This window comes from Neopsephotus bourkii, unplaced genomic scaffold, assembly GCF_033783945.1.
Source record: "Neopsephotus bourkii isolate Nb327-2 ecotype Australia unplaced genomic scaffold, CSIRO-AGI_Nbou_v1 NB_1707, whole genome shotgun sequence".
Lineage (NCBI taxonomy): Eukaryota > Metazoa > Chordata > Aves > Psittaciformes > Psittacidae > Neopsephotus > Neopsephotus bourkii.
Window position 1 is genome coordinate 689898 of NW_026902181.1, and position 23548 is coordinate 713445.

Below are 23548 nucleotides of genomic sequence, written 5' to 3' on the forward strand. Positions count from 1 at the left end.
ACCTCATCAACCTGAAAAGATGAAGTTTTAACCCCCAACTGAAGTGTACTGTAAAACTGACACAAATGGCAACTCTGGTTGCCAGGCAGGGAGAAGGAAGAGCAGCAAGTATTCTTTAATTTGAGAATCCAAAAGCAATTCTTACAGTTGCACAATGTGGAGTTTTAGCAACTTTGCCTGATCACTTTCCAAAACCAGCAGCAGGAGAGGCAGTGACTCCAACAAGATGTATTTATAGCACACAGAACCCAAATACCGCTACTTATTCTATAATTAAACACCAAAACAAGATGCTATTACAAACACAATGTCTCTGACACTATGCCATATTCAGATAAGACACTGAACTATCTTTTAGATAACTGAACTTGATGTAATCTGGAGTTGGTATTTCCTGGCCAATGACTCAGTTCTAAACCATCATGAAGTATCAGGAAATACCCGCCCCCAACATCAATTACTATTTAAACATATACCAAAGTGCTATGTTTTGAACACATGCACTCACAGCAAAATATCCTATAGACAAATAAATGTGAGAAGGTAAAACAACACCACCACCAAACAAACAAACAAAAAAAACCCCAAAACAACAACAACAAAACACAAACCAAAAAAAAAAATCAAGCAAAACTCCCAGACTCTTTCCACCAGACATCAGGTAATCAAAGTACAAAATAAAGTCCCTGTATTAATGGCAAAATGTAAGTTAGGGCCAGATCTCCAGCTTGCTTAACTTGTAAAGTTTCACTGCAGAACACTGGGCTCTTACGCAGTCTTATCTCACTCCTTTTGTCCACACACAAAAACGCTTCCTGAAGCAAATCGATCCAAATCACTACTACACTTGGGATTATGTGTTGAAGAGTTTGGATTAGTACTGTACATACTTTGTGCAGTAAGGACAAAGGTTTTTGGAGAGCCCAGCACTGCTCTGCTGTGCCCTTCCATCAGTTCCCAGGTGGATTGCCCTACTGTCCTGACTGACTTCCAGCCTCAGGAACCCACACAAAGGAGAGACAGATCAAAGTGCCTCTGCAAATGCCAGCCTCAATGAGAATTCATGCCTTTTAAATCTCCATTTTCTGTTCCATTAAAACCAGCAGAGGAAAGAAAACACTTCTCAGCTACAAAAACCAAAAAACACCAAACCACCCATAGTATCAATCTGGTAAATGAAAGGCAACATCACATTTATATTCAGGAAGGCTCAAGAGTGGACAATTGTCCTCTTCATTTCTGTAGAAATCAAAACTAAAGCCTCTCAGTAGGAAAGTCACAGCTAGAATCCCCTCTCCCCATCTCCCTGAAGGTACTAATAGAAAGTTTCCATCATAGTAGTCAACACACCACTGCGTTGTGAATATTAAATCTAAGCCAAATAGCCTACCCTCCTATGATTTCATCTCCTATCCTTTTCCCATTTTTTAATCCCCTTTAAAGGGAAACTATTTGCCTTAAAGCTGCCACAAATGCACTAAAATTATGCCTAGCACAGTTAAGGATTACAAAATAATGATAATCCCAGCTGAAATTATTACATGCTATTAATTACTGCATAATTTTTCTATTAGAAAAGCATATTTAGCTTAAGATGGCATGTGGCTTTCTGCAAGTCAACCACTTAATTAAATCTTAATTTCCTAGCACATATCACTACATAAAACTTCTACCTTTAAGCAAGTCTACAGCTTTGTATCAACAATAGTTTTGTTTCAAAGGACATTCTGGTCAGCAGAATGTACTGACTGAAGAGAGCAGTTTCTTGTCCTCCTTCCCCCCCCCCCCCCCCCCTTATTTTTTTGCCTTTAGAAAAAGAAGAATTAAAACTCTTATGACAATTGATATTTATTCTCAACCCTCCTCCCAAGAGAACTAACCACTTATCAAACCATTACATTAGATCTTCTGGCAGCTCTTTCAGTTGTAATCAGAAATCAGATCTTGGGGGAAAAAAACAACACACCACGGTAACACATATATCCCACTTCATAATTTAATTTTCATTTACAAAAACAGGTCCTTTGCACTCATCTGAAAGTGTGTTATGTGCTATCAGTAAAATGGGATTTGGCTTTTTTTGGACAACACTTTCAGGACAGATTTTCTAGACCAGCACCCCCACAAACAGAGTGCTCACCCAGGAAAACACATTAAACTGCTGGTTCAGAATTTAGTGTGGAGGTCAGTGAGCAAATAAAGCCCAATCTTCATTGGCTGGCATGATACCTCCCACAATCCTTGTGTCAAACAGTTCTTGGAAGATTATATCCATGACACCAAAATTAAACTAGTGACACTGTTCAAGTTGGGAAACTTTTGTAATGAGCAGCAGTAATTCAAGTAATCCAGAAGCAGCACTCACCTAACACCAACTCACAGGCCCATAAGGAGAGAAGGGAGTTGCTCAACAGAAGAAAGTTCACAAAGAGTCCTTCCAGCAGAAAACACAGCCTTAAAAACAATTAAGAAAAAAAAAAATCCCACCAACTCAGCCTTCTAATTCTATTATGAAGTTGTTTATTAATCAATCTATATAGTTTTAAAGAACATAAATTAAGAGTAACAATATGGGGGGATGGGGAACCAGAAAAAAAAAATCCCCCTCAAAATTTTTCTTGCTATGCTTAAAACAGCTGTGTCACATGCAGTAAAACAACCTCCTAAACTGTATCTGCAGAGCAAGGGTAGAATTTTAAACTCATTAGTACAAAGGTCTTTGAGAAATTGAGCCTTCATAAATTACAGCTTTGCACACACTTCAGTTTACAACATGGACTTTGTAGAGATTTGAGACTTCAGCAGTGACATGTTTCTGAACACACAACAATATGAGGAAGTGTTGTAGCTGATACCCCTCTTCTCTGCAGACAATCACATATCAAAGGTGCATCATTGTTTAAAATGGCTCTAGTTCTTGAGTATGAAGATCTATTCCCTGTCCTGGCTTGACCTCAAGGGAGGGACACACTGTCCTCCAAAACATCCTGTCAGGAAAGCAGGAACAAGTGTGCAAATTTGGAGATTAGGATAATAAATATAGTTTTGCTAGTTACTTATTTCGGCTTCCAAAATAATTATTGTCTAAGAACATTGAGGCTTTTCTAACCCAGTCTTGTTCACTTCAGAAATCCTGGTGAACTTGTCCACTTCTGCAGCTGCAGGGAACTGGTGGTGGTCTTGTGTGAAAGCTTTCATGTTTTACATTTGTTCTGTTTTGAAGTTACATGTTTGCTGAAAATGGTTTAGCAGAACAATGTATTTATTTCTTCCAATATAAAGATTTGAATTTATCAGAATATAGTCCAATTCTGTTCTTTAAGGAATCTGTATTCATCCATAAAAAAAAATAAAATAAAAAATCAGATGTTTACTGCTTTTGTGGCTTTTTCTATGTTCCCCTTTTTAGGGCTGTATCCCCAAACCTGTGTGGAGGGAACAAGGCATGTCCCATGATGTAGGGAACAAGTTCAACAAGTATTTTCATCAGGCTCATTTCCCCTGTTTCTTAGTACTGGCACCAAGTCCTTATAGAAAAATTTGTTCAGGTCAACAATAAACTGCAAGGCTTCTAAATGAACTGGCAGTATTTTACCAATTTCCCTTCTAAGTAAAATAACTGCTTTACTGGTCAGCAAATCTTATCTTCTCAAGTTTAAAATTCTGCTGAGAATGTCTGAGGGACAGAATATCATTTTATCAAATAGCAAAGAGAATTATGCAAGTGACACACAGCAAAACACAGAGATAGTAAGAGAGTCAAATTTGAGCTTGTGTATATTAAAACCTAGTTCAAACACTGAAGCACACTTCCATACTGTACTTTTTACACAATGACAAAGCAAATCATGTAATCCAGACTGAATAAACCACATGTCAAGATTTACAGATTCTGGTTACATTCCTTATAATATGTACACACCCTTTCCTATAAAACAAAACAAGATTGAGATACCTATTTTTCAGGAACTAAAAGTACTGCTAAATTCACAAATGCTATTTTAAATAGCGATAAAATACATTAGTAAATGGAAAGTATTTATAAGCCTGAGTCGCTACTTGGGCTTTGTACAAGACAGCAGCAAAAACGAAAATCACTTCCTCTATGAGTTGTTACAAAGCTGTTTTGCTTTCATTGTATTTTTAGGCTTCATCTGAGCAAGATGTAAGTGTAAAAGTTCTTGAGGCCCAATTTCAGATTGAGTAAAGTTTATCAAAAAACCTTGCCTAAATTTTTATAACCTTCTGGACTGCTTACCGGGTTGTAATGCTATGGTTTACATATTACACTGTGCCATGATCATCCCTGTTTGAAATAAGAAACCCCCTCTGCTGAAACACGTAACTATATTGACAATTCCGAATCTTCAGCAAACTACACAGCAGTCACTTGACTGCCCATATCAGGGAGCTGACTGCCATCCCTTTAAAAAGAAAATCAACCTCATTATATTCCTGATTGAATCTAGACATTTGGAACGAAGCATATACATGAGAAAGAACCACACAGCTGCAACTGCATAAATATTTTTCTTATTAATTTCCTGCCAAGGGCATCTTAAAATTCTAAGATCAATTTCATAGACAAGAAATAAAACTAAAGTCAGGCAGAAAGACTTCCAGAATTTGGTACCCAGATTTGGGGTTAGAAGTATTCCAGGGCCAACATACAGTCTCATCTTGGATCATATTTTCCAGACTTTGTTTCCTATGAACTTCTGGGGTGGAGCTGGTATCTCCTGAAATTGACATAATGAATATCACTGATTTTATCATAAGAATTACTGGCATTCACTTCAACACACATTCCAGCTTGCATTATTAGGATTAAAACAGGAACCTCTTTCCATTGACATATTCCTTCCAACAAAGATTATCTACGCAATTGCTGAGCTGATTGCGATTGATTGCAGTATGATGATGCATAGGCACTTAGGTATATTTGTCAACAGAAAATCTCGTAGCAAATTTAAATCTTTAGAAATATGGTTTATAAACAAGCTTGAGAATGTCCCTTTAAAAGTGGTTATAAAACAGTACCTTGTAATCCATAGATTGTACGGAGCAATATTTCTAGATTCTGTGCAGTGAGTTTTTTTTTTGTTAAATCTCCAACCAACCAGCCTGCCTTCTGCTTTCTCATACAAACTTGTGACACTTGTGAAATTTCATTCTCTAAATAAATATATGTGAACTTCTATCACTGATGTACTAATAAAATCCACTCTTAGCTCTGCCAAATCTGCCAAGCAACCATAAGTAAGAAGATAATAAGTAACTAAAAGTGAAAAGAAGCCCATGTAGGTGCTACGTGTATAGATGAACATTTGTGTCAAGTATTAGTGGGACCAAGTTAAGATTTTTCTCTTCATAATCACAATAATCAAGCTACATTTTTTATTTTGGCTTAACTATGTTGATGAGTGCCTCCATTCCACAGACTACCTATGATGTGAAGCTTGTGATGGCTTTTTCAGTCGTACACCACTGTTCATGAAAGAACAAAGACACAGAAGGATGTCATAGCCCCAAATCATGATAAAGATGTACTACAACAGACAAGCACAAAACTCTAAATAAGAAAAATTGACACACTGGGCTTTTTAGCAGAAAAGAGCATTGCTTGTAGCATACAGCTATTACCAGTTTTTATCTTGGAGTTTGTGAACTATTACCCACTTCTAAGGTCATACACTGTGCAAGTTTGGGCATGACAATCCAGGTCATCTTCAAGTCCTCCTTTTGGACTTCAATTTCTTGTATCAAATGATTTATATGGCAACATAGAAGATCCTTAACATATAGCCCAACAGTTCTATTAAAGTTGTTTTGCTTATCCATAAACACAGACAACTTGAGTTTGTTCCTAACACTCCTCTTAGCCTTCATACTCAAAGACTTTGTCTCTCCACACTCCACTTTTTATGCAACCATTAACTCCAGTTAAAACATTTCTACAGAAGAGGAATGCAAACCAAGGCATATGAAATCTTTAGAAAGGTATGCTTAAGCAAACAATAACAAAGTGGCAACACTAGTTCTGATGACATGCGGACAAGATGTTGCATTTTCACAAAGAAATAACGTAAAAACTGCATGCGACTTGTGGCAGCAGGGCTGACTGTACTAAATATAATAGACCATCAGTTCAGCAACACAGGGCTATACAGCAGTGACCCTTTAAGTTTACAAGGGGCAAACTATTACATAAGCTGTGATTAAAACCACTTTCACATTCCTTGCTTCATTGAACTCTGACATCAAATAACATTTTGATAATGGTCCAGAGATGTGAAAATCACCTCCTTGACACTTCAAGTACCCTTAAAAATAAATGTTTCAGTTTTGTTATCACATTCTTCTCCATGATTTTGATAGTTCTCTCCAAACAGCTTTGCGTATTTTTAATCTAATCACCGCACTTACACGCCAGTATGCAGTATGCGGCCCAAGCCTTGGTACAAGAAGTCTGCAAACAGCCAGCAATGGTATGAACAATGAAGTATGGGGATGGTAGTGCTGGAATACAGACACCCTTCTAGCAGATCTGCTTGTTGAACCTTCTTGAACATGAGATTGCTGTCAGCCCATTTCTTCAGCCTGTCAAAGATGCCTCTGAATGGCAACACAACCGTCTTTTGTGGCATCCACCTACCCCTCCCAATTTTCTATCACCTGCAAGCTTGCTGAGGGTGCACTCTGTCCCATCATTCAGGACATCAATGAAGATGTTAAACAGCCCAGCCCCTGCTTTCAACCCCTAGGGCAGACCACTAGTAATTGGCCTCCAGCTGGACATTGTACCACCTCTCACAACTTTTTTGAGCCCAGCATTTCAGCAAACTTGTACAGGCTCAGTGAGGTATCATCAGCTAGATTGTCAGTGATGGTGTTAAGGGAGAAAATGTCAAAAGCACTGTGAAAGCGAAACATCAAAAGAGTTATCATCTGCTCTTCCCTCATCCACCAATCTAATCATTTCATCACAGAAGGTTCACGGGTTGCTCCAAGCACATGATGACTATTGCTAATCACTTTCTTGTCCTTTGTTTGGAAATAGCTTCATAGGAGAATCTGCTCCATTACCTGCTCAGGGATCAAGGTGAGGCTGATCACTCTGTAAATCCTCAGACTCTTTAGCCCTTCCTGGAAGCAAGAGTGACATTTACTTTCTTCCAGTCATCAGGAACCATCTTCTATTCTCACAGTCTTTCCAGAATAATTGAGAGTGACTTTGCTATGACACCAGCTCACTCAACACTCATAGGTGCATTCTGGCAGGTCCCACTGCTTCCTTAAAGCAAATTTGTTTAAACGTTCCTTTAATTGGTTCTCAAATGGGGCTAAGTCTTCACTGCTCCAGAAAGTCCCACTAGTCTCAACTGGGGCTAAGTCTTCACTGCTCCAGAACATCACACTAGTTTCCAGGGCCTGGAACTCCAGCAGGGAGATCTTACCAATAAAGACCAAGGCAAAAGAGAAAACCTGAGATCCAAAGCCACTCCCAATCAGATCTCCTCTGCTTTCCATTACTGTCATTCCTCACACACACAAGCAGGAGGTGCGGTTAAGTTCAGATTCCAAAAAAAAAAAAAGGGCAAAAGAAGACAAAAGGTACTTCCTGAAAAACTGTATTCTAACATACTCTAACTTAACCATTCTAATACAACACAAACAAATCAAAGAATCCTTAACCAACTGGCTAGAATTAGCTCCAAATTGCCTCTCTACTCTGTTTAACCTTACAACACAAGCATCATGGTAACGATGGCTAAAGCAGCTTGCTCCTCCGGTCAAAAATAAAGAGCCTGATTGACAGATATGATATGCACTGGAATGAATGTGATTAGGCAGCAAGAAAGCTGTCTCCTCAACAGTAACCAACTTCCCTGTTTATAACCGATGAAAGTGAATTGCTACTTTCAGGAAACTGAAATGATGCATCCCTGTAGTTATGCATTCTGGTGCTTAGAACATACAGTTCTTTCATTTTATGTAGCAATCCATATCTTACAGCCTACCCTGCATTTCCAGGGCACGGCACTGCCATAGAGAGGGACCTTGACATGCTTGTGAGGTGAGCTGATGCCAGCCTCATGAAGTTTAACCATGACAAGTGCAAGGTCCTACACCTGGGTTGGAGCAATCCAAGGCACAGCTACAGGCTGGGCAGAGAAGCGATTCAGAGCAGCCCTGAGAATAAGGACTTGGGGGTGTTGGTCGATGAGAAAATGAACATGAGCCGCCTTCAGTGTGCGCTTGCAGCCCAGAAAGCCAACCATATCCTGGGCTGCATCTAAAGGAGCGTGACCAGCAGGTTGAAGGAGGTGATCCTGCCCCTCTACTCTGTTCTCGTGAGACCTCACCTGGAGTATTGTGTGCAGTTCTCGTGTCCTCAACATAAAAAGGACATGGATCTGTTGGAACAAGTCCAGAGGAGGGCCATGAGGATGATCAGGGGGCTGGAACACCTCCCATATGAAGATAGGCTGAGAAAGTTGGGGCTGCTCAGCCTGGAGAAGAGAAGGCTGCATGGAGACCTCAGAGCAGCCTTCCACTATCTGAAGGTGGGCTGCAGGGATGCTGGGGATGGACTATTCATTATGGACTGTAGTGACAGGACAAGGGGTAACATGTTCAAACTTCAACAGGGGAAGTTTAGATTGGATATAAGGAAGAAATTCTTCCTGTTAGGGGGGTGAGGCCCTGGAATGGGTTGCCCAGGGAAGTCGTGAATTCTCCATCCCTGGTGGGGCTCAAGGCCAGAGCCTTGGGTGACATGGTTTAGTGTGAGGTGTCCCTGCCCATGTGAGGGGGGTTGGAACTATGTGATCTTAAGGTCCTTTCCTATCCTAACTATTCTATGATCCTACATATATGAAGAGGTGAAGTATTAAAACAACACTTTAATTTAAACTGCTCATCAGGTCTGGAGAGTATGCACTAAAGAGCTCTGACTGTACACAGCAAATGACTGAGCTACTAATACGTACACACTGAAGCCAGCTTTTATGCCAGAGGATAGTACATATTGCACTTGCATTTAAAGAGTGCTGGGAGCAATTCTGAGAATTTGTTACAAACTGTACTTTAGAGTGATAAACGGTTTTAAACACTGTCCCAAATGAAAAGCAGCAGTGAAAGCTTCAGAGAGGCAACAGAATTGCTGATACTAACAGCCTGACATCTGTCAAGACAAATGAAAATGAGATCATCTTTACATTTAACCTCCCCCCCCAAAAAAAAAAAAACAAAAAAGTGCCAAACAAACAATGCATTTCCAAACATTAGCTTGTCTCAAAATAAATTATTTCAAACCTCATGAGTGGGGCAAACAAAACCCAGTTTGGCAGAAATCCAGATACACTTTAGTTGCCCATTAGAATTCTTCTCAACCACATTTAACCAAGTTGTTTAATGATGAAAACACATACTTGGATTTTTCAGAAAACATCTGACAGAGGCCGATACAAGTGCCACATATCAGAAGCTAATTCTCAGGGTAACAAAAAGTGGCTATAGGACTCCACACCAACAACCTTCCCTCCCTCAAGCTCACAACTGATATGCCTACACACAAGCCTGTAACTGGTTTCCACTAGTTAGTGTAACTTGAATGTCCCTTTCCTACCACTCCTATTCCTCCTATAGGTAAGGTATACATTGTTCCACAGCACTGTCCTTCTCTCAGTCATCTCCAGCTGCAGGCATACCAGCCACTAGGCCACCCTGTGACTGGAAAACTGTAAAAGGCTCAAGTCTGCATAACCTTTGAAAGACCAACAAAAAAGAGACAAAAGCAGCAGAACATCCTTAACCAGTTTTCTACAAATCAGTGGCTCCCAAACTGATTTAACAGGTTTACCAAAAAAAGCCTTTGAAGAGAACTTTAATTAAGTCTATTCCAAAACAAGCACCCATTTTGATTCAGCGCTCTAGGTGAAACTCCAGCACATTTACAAGTATAATCAGTTCAGTGCAGTCCTCTCCCTTACAAACGTACATACTGCTATTTTTGTTTGACCCCCAAAACACACTTAGACTGAAACAGCCAGCACACAGCCTTTTCATCTACTTCTGATTTCCACAACCAGATCAACAAAAAGTAGAATGGTGAATGAAGAAATATTGGGAGTGGTACTTTCAGAAACAAGTCAGTGAGGTTTTCCCATGTCTGTAAGTGTGACAGTGAATACAAAGATCTGTCTGAGCAAGTAGTTTTGATAGTGAAAATGCATCATACCTGCACAAATAATTTCTTTTTAAACCCATCAAATTCAAAACTCCACAGAATAGGTAACAAAACAGATCAGTAAAGAAAAAAGATAAGGTTCTATGAAAATCAGTATTTTTTACTTTAACTGTATTCATGTACTAGTTACCATTAACTCCCAGACATTCAAAGAGCAAAACTGTATTAATTCTCAATATAAGAAGTGAAAATCTGCATATTAATGTGAGACCCATAACATCTCAAGCCTCCTAAAGGCCAGCATACCCAAAGCTGTGGCCACATCAACACAATTCTGACCAAGTATTTGAAAACCCAACTTGAACCACCAGTATGGGTCACACCATTCAGCATTTCTTCTGTCTAAAGTGGCATCAGCATGGAAGGCAGACGCTGCTTTGTACCTCTCCAAGTTCTTTCTGCTCACACTCGAGGAAAAAGTGTGATTGACTGACAAGATGCACCTTTATTAAAAGATCTTAAATTAACTGTTTTTGTCCAGAAATTGGTAGCATTCCGTAATTAGCAGATGCATAGCTCTATTACAGTCACAATATTATGTTTCTTTGCAAAACATGCATTCAGGAAAAAACTACAGCACAGCAAACCAGAAAGTTCTTCCTGGTGATCTAGAGGTCAGGCATGATTCATCATACAACTCCACCCAGCTCTTTACTACTTTGACTTCTAAAGAAGTGGAATTTAGTTTACAAAACTGAGAGATTAACTAGTATAGATGATCTTTCCATGCTGTGGACCACTTCATAGCATTACTACTCTTTCCCAACAAAAACTTCTGTGCTACCAGATCTCACGTGACTAGCAATCATCAACCAAAACATCAAATTTGTTGTACAAAGTATTTGTTCAAGCTACACGAGTCTGGAAGGAAAAACAAAACAAAACAAAAAGTACCTTTAGTATGAGGCACAGTTTCCCTGCTACTCATTTTTAATTACAATATGCTCAAAACGCCAAACTGAACTCAGAAGCTGAAGGTCTTAGCAACAGTTGCTTATTTTATCTTATAGATTGCACTACATACGAGGAGAGGAAATGTATCCTTAGTAAGAGTTTCTCTCCGGTACTAGAAATATCACAGGTCAGCCTTCAATATGAAAGCCACCAACAAGCACATCACAACTTCCCTGAGCAGTGACTGGGAGCACCAATAGTGACTGCTAGGGCAAATTTCTCAAAGGACTTGCTTAAGGCCACTCTATTTCCAGAAATACCAATATGACCAGGACAATATTACAATTTAAGTCACTACCAGGTCGCCCACCTGTACATAAAACTGCACACAAGCTTGCACGTCAGCAACGTGACTTCTGTGCACAGCTGATGCGAAAGCAACTAGCTGCAGACATCCATAAAGAGGAAAAACCAAAACAGGTTACATTATACAGGTGCTGAATAATGGCGTTTTCTGCTAGCTTTCCTGAAGCATATTGCTCATTTTATTACAATTTTCCAGTCTGAAATTTCAAGATATATATATATATATAAGCAGCACAGGAAACCTTAAAACACACCCCCACCCCAAACAAAACAAAGAAACTACAACCAAAATATATGTATTTCTTATTATGCTGGTTACCACTGAACAAGAAAAACTAGTTTGCCCACATGGACAAAAGGAAAGTATTACTCGCCCAAGCAATGTTTCCCTAACTCAACTTTACTAAAATGAACAATTCCTGAGGAAAACCCAATTGGCTGTACAAAGCGAAGTATTTCAGATGGTCTATAGTTTCCCTTTCTAAATACGCAAAGGGCAGAAAATGGCAACAGTAGTTGGACATAGTACACTAAGATGACAGATGAGACAGAAAAGTCAGAACATCAGTGTGTCACTAAGAATATGAATTTAACACAGCTGAAAGATTTGTTTGGTATTTGAATATTTGAAAGCCTCTGACCAGTTTTGAGAATAACAAAAGCTGTCAAGATGCAATACTTCACCAGTAAAGCTGAGCCCCACCTTCTTAAGCATCTCTGACCCTTCATGACAATCTCCTAGAAAAGATTTTTACAGACTCCCCTCCCTCATTTGTTCGTTAGGGTTTGTTTGGGGTTTTTTTAAATATTTGCAATCACTTGAAAACCTTCAACGGGAAGTAGCCAGATGCTTGCATTATCAAATTATTGGCTATTCTGCTTTTTCAGAAGTTTTGTAATTCAGGGTAAGTTGTAACTGTAAAGGCATCTCATTACAGATGAGAAAATCCTGTGACTAAGAGCAGTGACAGCCAGCAACCTTGCTCCAAGGAGATCTATACCATCAATGGAAACAGAGATCTTTTTAAGACAACTGTTTTTAAAAACAAGCACTAGTTTTCTTGTGTGAAATGGTTTCTAAGAGTTACAGAATCATAGAATAGTTAGGGTTGGAAAGGACCTTAAGATCATCAAGTTCCAACCCCCCTGCCATGGGCAGGGACACTTCACACTAAACCATGTCACCCAAGGGTTTGTCCACTTTGGCCTTGAACCTCACCAGGGATGGAGCATTCACAGCTTCCCTGGGCAACCCATTCAGTGCCTCACCCCCCTAACAGGAAGAATTTCTTCCTTATATCCAATCTAAACTTCCCCTGTTTAAGTTTTAACCCATTACCCCTTGTCCTGTCACTACAGTCCCTAGTGAATAGTCCATCCCCAGCATCAGTGTAGGCCCCCTTCAGATACTGGAAGGCTGCTATGAGGTCTCTATGCAGCCTTCTCTTCTCCAGGCTGAACAGCCCCAACTTTCTCAGCCTATCTTCATATGGGAAGTGCTCCAGCCCCCTGATCATCCTCACGGCCCTCCTCTGGACTTGTTCCAACAGATCCATGTCCTTTTTATGTTGAGGACACCAGAACTGCACACAATACTCCAGGTGAGGTCTCACAAGAACAGAGTAGAGGGGCAGTCCTTCAAACTGCTGGTCACACTCCTTTAGATGCAGCCCAGGATATGGTTGGTTTTCTGGGCTGCAAGCGCACACGGAAGCCAGCTCATGTTAAGTTTCTTATCAACCAACACCCCCAAGTCCTTCTCTGCAGGGCTGCTCTGAATCTCTTCTCTGCCCAGCCTGTAGCTGTGCCTGGGATTGCTCCAACCCAGGTGTAGGACCTTGCACTTGGCATGGTTAAACTTCATGAGGTTGGCATCAGCCCACCTCACAAGCATGTCAAGGTCCCTCTGGATGGCATTCCTTCCCTCCAGTGTATCAACCGAACCACACAGCTTGGTGTCATCGGCAAACTTGCTGAGGGCGCACTCAATCCCACTGTCCATGTCAGCGACGAAGATGTTTAACAAGACCAGTCCCAACACCAATCCCTCAGGGACACCACTTGTTACTGGTCTCCAGCCGGACACTGAGCCATTGACCACAACTCTTTGTGTGTGGTCATTCAGCCAGTTCTTTATCCACCGATTGGTCCACCTATCAAATTGATGTCTCTCCAATTTAGAGACAAGGATGTTGTGTAGGACAGTGTCGAACACTTTGCGCAAGTCCAGGTAGATGACATCAACTGCTTTACCGCTGGCCATCAGTTCTGTAGGCCCACCATAGAAGGCCACCAAATTGGTCAGGCAGGATTTCCCCTTTTGAAGCCATGCTGGCTGTCATCAAGCACCTTGTTGTTTTTCATGTGCCTTAGCATGCCTTCCAGGAGCATCTGCTCCAGGCACAGAGGTGAGACTCACTGGTCTGTAATTCCCTGAGCCAGTGCTACTGTGTACACACAGACCCCTGCTTTAGCATGGGTCTGTCTGTAACAGCACCTCCCAAGACCAGACATGTGGGATGCTGTTACAGAACATTTTTCTTTTCTTGCTTAAGATCACAGCACCTTATAAAACTTGAGACTCTGCAGCATTCAGAAAAGGACAGGCCACCTCTCTTTTCTCCTTTTTCTGTTTTCTCCTAAGAGGAGAAAATGTTTTCTCCTAACCAAAGCTGCTCTACCACTCACCTCCTCAGCTGGTCAGTGGAAAGGAAATACCCTGACTCACAAGACTTTTGTTATGGGGACAGGTCAAGTTCACTAACCAATTACCATCACAGGCAAAGCAGACTTGACTTGGGGAAATGAGTTTATTACCAGTGTAGGTTAATGAGAAATAAAAACTAAATCTTAAACTCACCTTCTCCTCACTCCTCCCTTCTACCTGGGCTTAACATTACTCCTGAATTCTCTACCTTTCATCTCCAGCAGTGCAGAGGGATGGGGAATGAGGATTACAGTCAGTTCACCACAGCTTCACTCCTGCTGCTCCTTCCTCCTCACGGGACTTCTCACATTGTTCCCCTGCTTCAGAGTGGGGTCCCTTCCACAGGGAACAGTCCTCCATGATCTTTTCCATCATCAGTCCTTCCCAGGGGCTGCAGTTCTTCATGAACTGCTCCAGCATGGGTCCCTTCCAGGGGTACAGTCCTTCAGGAACAGACTGCCTCAGAATAGGCTCCTCTCTCCATGGGGCCACAGGTCTTTCCAGGAGCCTGCTCCAGCGCAGGCTTCCCACAGGGTCACAACCTCCTTTGGGCATCCCTCTGCTCTGCCATAGGTCCTCCCTGGGCTGCAGGTGGAATCTGCTGCACCATGGACCTCCATGGGCTACAGGGGGTCAGCCTGCCTCACCATGGTCTGCATAGGAATCTCTGCTCCAGCTCCTGGAGCACCTTCTCCCCTCCGTCTTCACTAACCTTCGTGTCTGCAGAGCTGTTTCTCCAACATATTCTCATGCCTTTCTTTGGCTGCAGTTGCACAGGTTTGGTTCCCTCGTTCCCTCCTTCTTAAATATGTTGCCACAGAAGCACTACCACCATTGCTGATGACAGTGGCCTTGGCACCAGCTGGCATTTGCTCTATTGGACACAGGGGAAGCTTCTAGCAGCTTCTCAAAGAAGTCACCCTTATAGCTCCCCTGCTACCAAAATCTTGCCAAGCAAACCCAATACAGTATTGGATAAAATTAGAAGAAGACATAAAAAAGGAAAATTGGTAGTACTATTTATGCCCCATTTTTAGATAGCCTTTGCTAGGAAAACTCAGCTTTTTTCTATTCCCCCCCTCCCCCCCAATTTCTCTCCTCTTAGTGACATCATTCTTCAGTCTTGGGTGTAAAACATCATAGGGAAATATCTTTAAAGTAAAATATTACTAGCTTTATAAAAAATGCTTGCTTTACTCCTAACTACTCCAATATCCATTTAAAATGAAACTTATTTTTACAAACTTTTTTCCCCAATAAATAAAATAAATAAAAAGCAGCCCGAAGGTGAATCAAGCTTTTTAATTCATCTGTGTTCATATATAAACAGAGGCAAAGGGGAAGAGTTACTATCTGTTTGCTTTAGAACCTACCACACATGTAGCATTCCAAGGCTGTTTATAACATATCTCTGGGTGTGGAGCCACCTTTGAACCTTGCTAATGGGGTTTTGCATATGACAGGCTTAAATGAATCCTCCGAAGTATCAGCTCATAGCACTTAACTGTTTTCAGCTACATTAAATGAGGCATCCAATATATTTGGCAATGAAAATTTAAGTTCTAACATGCTAACAAACAAGTCGTAGGCTCCACTGCTCTTCCACACAAACTCATTCAATAGAGACTAAGATTTCTGAGTAAAACCAAGTTTCTATGTTCTAAATTTAGAGCATAACAGTAGTTTGCTCATACTACCATATACCTCTTGTGCTGATATGACAAATGTTGTTTTTTTTTTCTTGTATTTAACTCACTCTTCTTTCATAATAGGCTTCTCTCAATGGAGAAAAGGTGATACACAAGCACACACAGAGCAGCCACAACTGACTAGTACAGCAGACATTTCTCAGCTCTGCCCAGGTATTAGTCACAAAAGTCTGGGTGGTTAATTTCCTACTGCCTGATTCTATAGTTTAACTATATTTGGGTTTATTTAGTAAGAAAACAGAGCTTTCTAATTCGTGTATTTCTGTAGTCTGAATTTATGGTAACAATTTGGCTTTACATCAAATCCAAACTCAAGTTACAGTTTCAGAGGTCTTTATGCGTACCACATTTCTCTCTTCAAAAAGCAGATGGAGAAAGACAAAAGCTCTTGAGTGGGAGGAAGCAACAGAGAAAGAAAGGAATGTACTAGCTTGCCAAAAATGTGCCACAGCCTGTACAATACAGTATTAATAATTCTGCCTAATGCAAATGCAATAAAGATCAGCATTATATATCCAGAGTCAATCCCTTTTCCTATTACTGGACAAAAGACTTAAAAAAAAAAAAAAAAAAAAAGACACATTTCACTATTCCTTTAAACTGAAAGGTGCCATCTGAGATTTCTAACATCTTTCATAAAGTGCTTTCAGATGTATGGAACAAAATATTTTAAAGACCCTGGTTTGCTGGTTTTGGCTTTATTTCCAGAAGTTTGGACAGCATTTTGCAGTAAGAAAAAAGCAGTGAAGTTCAATAGGTTTTTCAACTTATTTGGAAAAATGTGCATAACACAATACTAAACTCCACCTTCCTGAGAGCCACTTTAAGAGAAGTTCATCTAAACAACTTAAAATAGGCTAATTTGAAGCATATCCTATGGAATATTTGGAGTACCTATAAATCAACTCATATCTGGTAGGGAGGAAAGAACAGGTTTTGACTTGTACAATTCAGCAATAACCACACTGTAGAAATATTTGATTTCACATCCTGCTTTTTCTATAGTAAGTCCTATTATGTTCAGAAAATAAAATACTTTTAGAAGGAATACTCTACAGATTCTAACGCTTGCTTCGCATCTTGGGAACTCTTGCAACAGTCATACAGGCTATTCAGCAAATAAAGGAAGTGATTCTAAGATCATTTGTAATGCATGGTTTCTAACATTACCAGTTTGAGAATTAACCAGATAGTACAGTAATACAGTAACAAAATCTTTTTCTCTCCACTTAGAAGTCTCCAGACTTCCATAATACAAATATTTAACATAGGAAAATGCAATCTCACTACTTTTCTTATAAGCTCTGAGCTTATCACAAGGATCACCATGATCGCAAACTAACCTCTATTATCATGTTTTCACAGTTAAATAAAAGGCATGTAAATCCCATAAAATTTAGTTGCATAATCTTAAATTCCAGTAGGTTAAATGTTTACCTTTGTAATCAATTAACTGGATTAACAGGTATACAGGAGCCCACCAGGGAAAGGAAAAGAAGGTGCTTCTATTTGTGTCCAGCAGAGATTAGCATTAGGCTTAATACTGCTTGGTATTGTACTTATGCCTGAGAAGAAGAATGTTTAAGGGTAAAACATGCCAGTATCAGAAACTGACAAATTCAAGGGAAACAGCTAAGGACCAGATATGGTGACAGAGTCCTTCTCGCAGTGACTTTATTTCAATATGGATTATGACAGGTCAAGTGTAAGATCGTGTATAAACAAAAAGGATTATATACTAAATATTTCCATCATACGGAGTATCTTGGATCCTAGTTATGCCAGTAAGAAAGCGAGAGCTAGGTGAATACTTAATGCTGCAAGAGACAGCAGAAATTACCTCAGAACATGTAGGCAGGGCAAGCACCATCAGCAGTCCACTCATGATGACTCCTTCACATTTGGCACTGAAGTACTACCTACAGTTTGGGTGCCAACATTTTAAAGGAAGCTTTGTAGCATCAGATCTTCACATGCCACTCCCACACACACATGAAAACTGAGTTCTTAATGCTCAGGTTAATTGACTTCTGAAACATGCAACAGAAAATTAAGCAACAACTAGATAATAATCTAAATGACAAAGACTTCAAACTTCTTTTCATCTTTTGCTTTTTTCCTGCTAGATCAAGTAGCTGGCATTTGATAGTGGACTAATATCTGTAGCTTACTTTTAGCCACTGGATAATCTGCCAAGGCATATGAAGAGAATCCAACATCTGAAGTTTAATAAAAAATATGAAGAGTGTGATTTACAGAGCAAGTTATAGTTCAAACAAAACATGGCTTAGCTGCTTTAGGTCTACTTTGTGTAATAAATGGTATGAAATAGTATTGTGTCTTATTCTGAATTGTAAAGAGGTTGACCTAGTAAAAGATTTGCCATTAGACTACATTTATTTAGTTCAGGATGGTGCCTCTAGGAAAGAAAATGAGGAAGACAGAGACACAATGGAAGCCTTATCTAAACATTGAGAAGCTAAATATGGTGACCTTAGTGGATGTCTGCATACCAGAGATGAGACTGGTTGCATTTGCCACCTTTCTCCCTTGAAAAGGAGCTGCTGCGGTAGTGAAGGCAGAGACGCAGGCTGAAATACCAGGTGCCCAGTCGCCAGTGCCTCTAGGCTCACCGCTCACCATTTGTTATGGGTCCCTCACTACAAGAGATACTGAGGTGCTGGAGCAGGTCCAGAGAAGGGCAAACAAAGCTGGTGAACGGCCTGGAGCACAAGTGTGATGAGGAGTGGCTGAGGGAACTGGGGCTGTTTAGTCTGGAGAAGAGAAGGCTCAGAGGGTACCTTATCGCTGTCTACAACTACCTGAAAGAATGGAGCCAGGAGCTGGCTGGTCTTTTTTCCTGGAGTAAGAAGTGGTAGAAAAAGAAGTAATGGCCTCAAGCTGCTCCAGGGGAGGTTTGAACTGAATATTAGGAAAAATTTCTTCACAGAAAGGGTGCTCAGGCATTGGAACAGGCTGCCCAGGGAAGTGGTGGAATCACCGTCCCTGGAAGTGTTCAAAAACTGTGTAGACATTAGTGACATGGTTCAGCGGTGGACTTGGCATGCCTGGAGATGTGCTAAAATACATATTCCACACCATGGAGCTTTATAGAGCTATGGAATGAATGCTATGCTTTGCTGTTAAAGAAATAACAGTCCTTCTAACTCTGTCAAGATAAAGAGGGGATACCACAAGGAAAAGTTTGTTTTCCTTTTTTTTTTCCTCCAGAGGGGAGGGGAAGTTACAGCAGCTGCATTATCCAAGAATAGACAACGCTAAACATGGGACTTGCTTTTGCACAGTCCACTGTTTGCAGTCTGAATCAATACACGGAGACAGACTCTCAAAATCTAGGATAAAGGCAGGCTGAGCAACAGGGTACATATTGTCCCCTGCAACAAAGCCTGGGTCCCACCCAAGTAGTCAGCCCAAGTCCACTGCTCATAAAGTTAAGGAGCTACAGAGGTATCTCACAACCTCCATCTTTCTCAGGGGGAGCCAGCCCAAGCACAGCAACAGCCCCACGAGTCCCTGGCAATGGAACCACACTGGGAAATGGCAGTCCAGAGGGTCCCAGCCTGGCTCTTCTCCAAGCAGCCCCTCTTGCTTCCGCTCACCCCTGCAAAAAAAGCAAAACCAGACTAGGAAGCACAGTGAAAACACACAGCCAGAGCAGCTCTACAAAAGGCAGTATCACCAGGAGGAACCCAGCACTGAGCAGCAGTTACAGAGGACCAGAGCAGTATTACAGCATGGAGGGTCTCCTCAGTACAGTCAGCTGTTGATGGGAACTGTAGTTCCAGGTGGAGTTTGAGAGCAGCAGCTGTACTGCTTCCTCAGGCCAGCTGCGACCTCACAACACTGCTGGTTTGGATGCATAGTAATAAGCATCAGCCAACAGACAGACCTTGCAGGATCAAGCTGACTTGGCACATATTACTCAGCAATCCAGAGAAAAATCCCAAAACAAAAGCAGGTATTATATCCTTATAATAAGGCCTTATACTTAGACATTACAAAGGGTCAGAAACAAAACAAAAAGTCATGTCTTAAAGGCTGGATTTGGACCCTAAGCTGACACAGGCTCTCTCAGGTATAATCAGCAGGCTTCAAAGTATGACAGCTGCTCGTAGCTCCACATAGCAGGATTGAGTTAACAGCAACCTGTAGTTGATCTTTTCAGGAAGTACAGAGGATAACCTACAACCTGCAGGTTTTGGCTTTTACTCCACTTGTACCAACAACTTCCCTGGTAGGGTATTTAAAAAAAACAAACAACCCCCCCAAAAAACCCCAACCCAACAAACAAACAAACAAACAAACAAAAAAACCCCACCACAACACCCCCACCAAACAAACAACACAACAAAAACACCACACAAAAACACACATGCACAAAAAAAAACTCAAACCAACCGCCTAAGTTTTTACAATTTTTCAGTATTGACAAAATCTGTTCCACTTGAAACTTCCCAGTCAGCTATAATTAAGGCACTGTAACACAAAGCGTTGAGAAGAGGTCAAACACAATTTTACCAATGCTAGGAATTGTTTCAGTAGACCTATATAAGCTATTGGGAGTCAAATGGTAAATGCTAAATTAAGTCCATCTTCACTTTTCTGGTTTGTGGATGTAGTAACACCAGTAGTTTTTCCTAATACTGATAGTTTTTTTACTAGGTAGACTATACAGACTAAATTTAAAACACATTACACAGATTACTATAAACTGCATTTCACACTTTCATCTGGATTTGGCCAACATTCTCCCCCAGCTATTAGAGCAAACCTTTGAAAGACTTAAACCATTATACTGACAGTTTTAAAGCAACTGATGTCTGCCTTCATTAAAATAATTGAGGAAGAAAAGCAGAAAAAAATTGCTTTAATACAGATTTAAGTGAATACTTATATGTAATTGGAACTTGGTACTTTTTGTTGTTATTAACAATTACCAGACCCTTATCTTTGTCCTGCTTCATTAGAATACACATTTGCAAGAACACCCACCTTAACAAAGCAAAAGAAACCTGTGAGAAATTTAGTCTATTTTGTTCTTGACACCTAAATTGCCTCCAAGTTTAAGAGCACAATAGGAGACATAATGAATGAATACAACCAGGTTTGCACCTTCCCTGTTTAGTACGTCTCAGTTACCCTTTCTAGATTATCCTTGTGAAGAACAATCTGCCTCCACAACCACATACAAGCAAGGGGATCCTCCATTGCAATTCTTCAAGTTCTTCAGGCAACAGTGCTAGATGTAAGGATGTCAAATATCAAACTTCTTCAGTATGACCATATTACCCAATTTCCAAACATATACATCCTTTTCACTACTGCTACTATCTTTAAGTTCTGTTTTGTGACCGAAAGCTGTATGAAGCATAGCACAAAAGACTAATACAAAGCTTACACATGCTTCATGCTTGTTTGGTAGCAGTATCAAGACAAATAAGGACCTCTAAAATCATCTTACTCATCCAAAAAGCATTCTTAGAAGTTGATAGCAGCTGTTAATAGTCAACTTTCTCAGTGCTTCTAATATTCTTTGGGGGGGGGCATAAGCTTGCATTCAGCCTTCCGTAGTTGGAATTTAAAAATTACCCTTGGAGAACTGTCAATTAGCACTTGTGGTTAGCACTGCCACAATGCCACTAGAGTTGAAGCTCAGGAGAAAAACTGGAAATGGCCATTTTCCATCTCTACTGCCAACTGACCCAAGATTCCCTTGGCAACCTGGATGAAATTGCTAGACGAAGGATTCCTACAGACAAGGCTCCATATTTTAAATCCTCTCAGTTGAAAAACAGTACCCAATTTCAGTCATCATTATTTTCCAGCTTACTCAGCATTTAAGTGTCATGTTGTCTGCTTCAGTAGATACTCATTCACTCTCAGCAAAGCCAGTCACAGAGAATTTCTAGGTATTCCATATTTTAACACAAATTCTAATTGTCAGATTAATCATGAACCCTGCTAAATTTATGAGCCTGAAAAGCTTCAGTTGGCATGACTGAACTGCAAAATGAAAATTACAGACTTGTGACTTATCACAACTGAGATGCTTCCCTCACTTTCATATCCAGAATTGATTTTGAAAGAATCACAGTAGACCTTGTGGCTCCAGCATCAGTAAAGGAAGAAAGAAAAAAAAAAAGAAGAAAAGTAAATATAGAAATAAAATAAAATCAGCTTTGCAAGTCTCCTCTTTTTAAATCGATAGTCCTCACTGTGCACTTGCAACCTCTAATTACTTAATTTCTTGGTTTTAGATATTTTTTCCTCCTTGCAGTATCTTTTGAACACACCCTTTTGTCTTTAGAAACTAATGTATTTTTTAAACCCTGAAAACAAAAAGATATCAAACTTAAAATAAGAGTGTGGGAAGAAGAAAGCTTGTCTTACACCTGCCACCCCAGGATAATGGCTTCTGTTAACCTAGGTCAGGACCTAAGAGCCACAAGACACAACATACCTTGAATAGCAAGAGATTTAAAGCAACATATTCTTCCACTCACATTGCTAGTACTTCTTTGGTGCAAATACTGTTATCTTTGTGCTAATAAAACAAACAATTCCACTGGAAGATAACTGTGCACTGAGTCGTCCAGTACTTTTGCAGGAAGATCCTCACTGGCACAACTACAACCTATAGGTTAGCAGCTGCTCTGAAAGCAGCACCTGATCTTTGACCCATGGCAGCAGCAGTCAGCAAGTCCTCCTGAAAGCACTCCTGGGATCAAGAGGAAGGTTGCTGATGAAAACAGCAAAAGACAAGAGCTGGAAACCATAACCAGGTAAAAGCTTCCTCTTAAGCTTTGCCTCTTCTGAGCAAGCATGCCTCACTAAGAAAGAAGCAGGAAATGTTTCATCTACTCAGTATGAAAATGTGCCTTTCAAGGATAAGATCTGCCCTTTTAAGTTTTCTCTAAATTTCAAGCTTTTAAGCTTTCCCACTTGAAGGATAATGGGAAACCGGGTTTAACAAGAAGAAAATTAATTTTATTCATGTTAAGTTTTATGAAACAAACAGAAGAGAAAAAGAAAATGATCTTTCAATATCAACTTTTAAAAGGTGGACTTCTTCCAGACTATTTCAGAATCAAACAAAAACTGCTCTCCAAAAGCCTCACAGTATTTCCACTAATACACATTCTCACTTTGAAGATTCTCAGCCTTTTTCCTAGATCGATTTGTTAAACGCTTCACTTTGAAACAAACCTATTCGTATACATAGCAAAAAGCTTGTTTTGAGAGAAGTCACATCAGAAGAGGTGCAAAGTCAGAATGAAATAACTGCTATCAGAATTAAACGAGTTGAATAAACCTAGCTGGACTGAATACAACTCACCAAAGGCAATTCATTCTCACTATAATTTAAGAAAATTACATGAATTACATAAGTAATCATTTCAGAAGGAATGATAGATCAGCAAATAACTTGGATTATCAATAGCTTTCATTACCCTAATACCTTTGCATTAAACAGTACTCCAAGGGATCCATTATTTATATTTTTCCTCAGGCATGTTCTTAAGGTAGGACTATCTCCATCCCTCAGCACTACTTTCACACTTCACTTTCAGGCAGCCCACTCTGACACCTACCAGAAGA

At 40.2% G+C, this 23548-nt stretch overlaps 1 protein-coding gene across 14 annotated transcripts in view; it reads right to left on the reverse strand.

The window, feature by feature from the left end:
* NUMB (NUMB endocytic adaptor protein) overlaps window positions 1-23548 on the reverse strand; it is a 96367-nt gene that overhangs the window by 61223 nt on the left and 11596 nt on the right. For 6 of the 14 annotated variants that reach the window (XM_061376374.1, XM_061376373.1, XM_061376378.1 and 3 more), the window contains exon 1: window positions 2366-2390. The exons of 1 other annotated variant lie outside the window; for it this stretch is intronic. The gene's annotated coding sequence lies outside the window, so the exon portion shown is untranslated. Of the gene's footprint in view, window positions 1-2365; window positions 2564-23548 lie in introns of those variants that run through there. 7 more of the 14 variants (XM_061376367.1, XM_061376366.1, XM_061376375.1 and 4 more) reach the window with 5 other exon arrangements.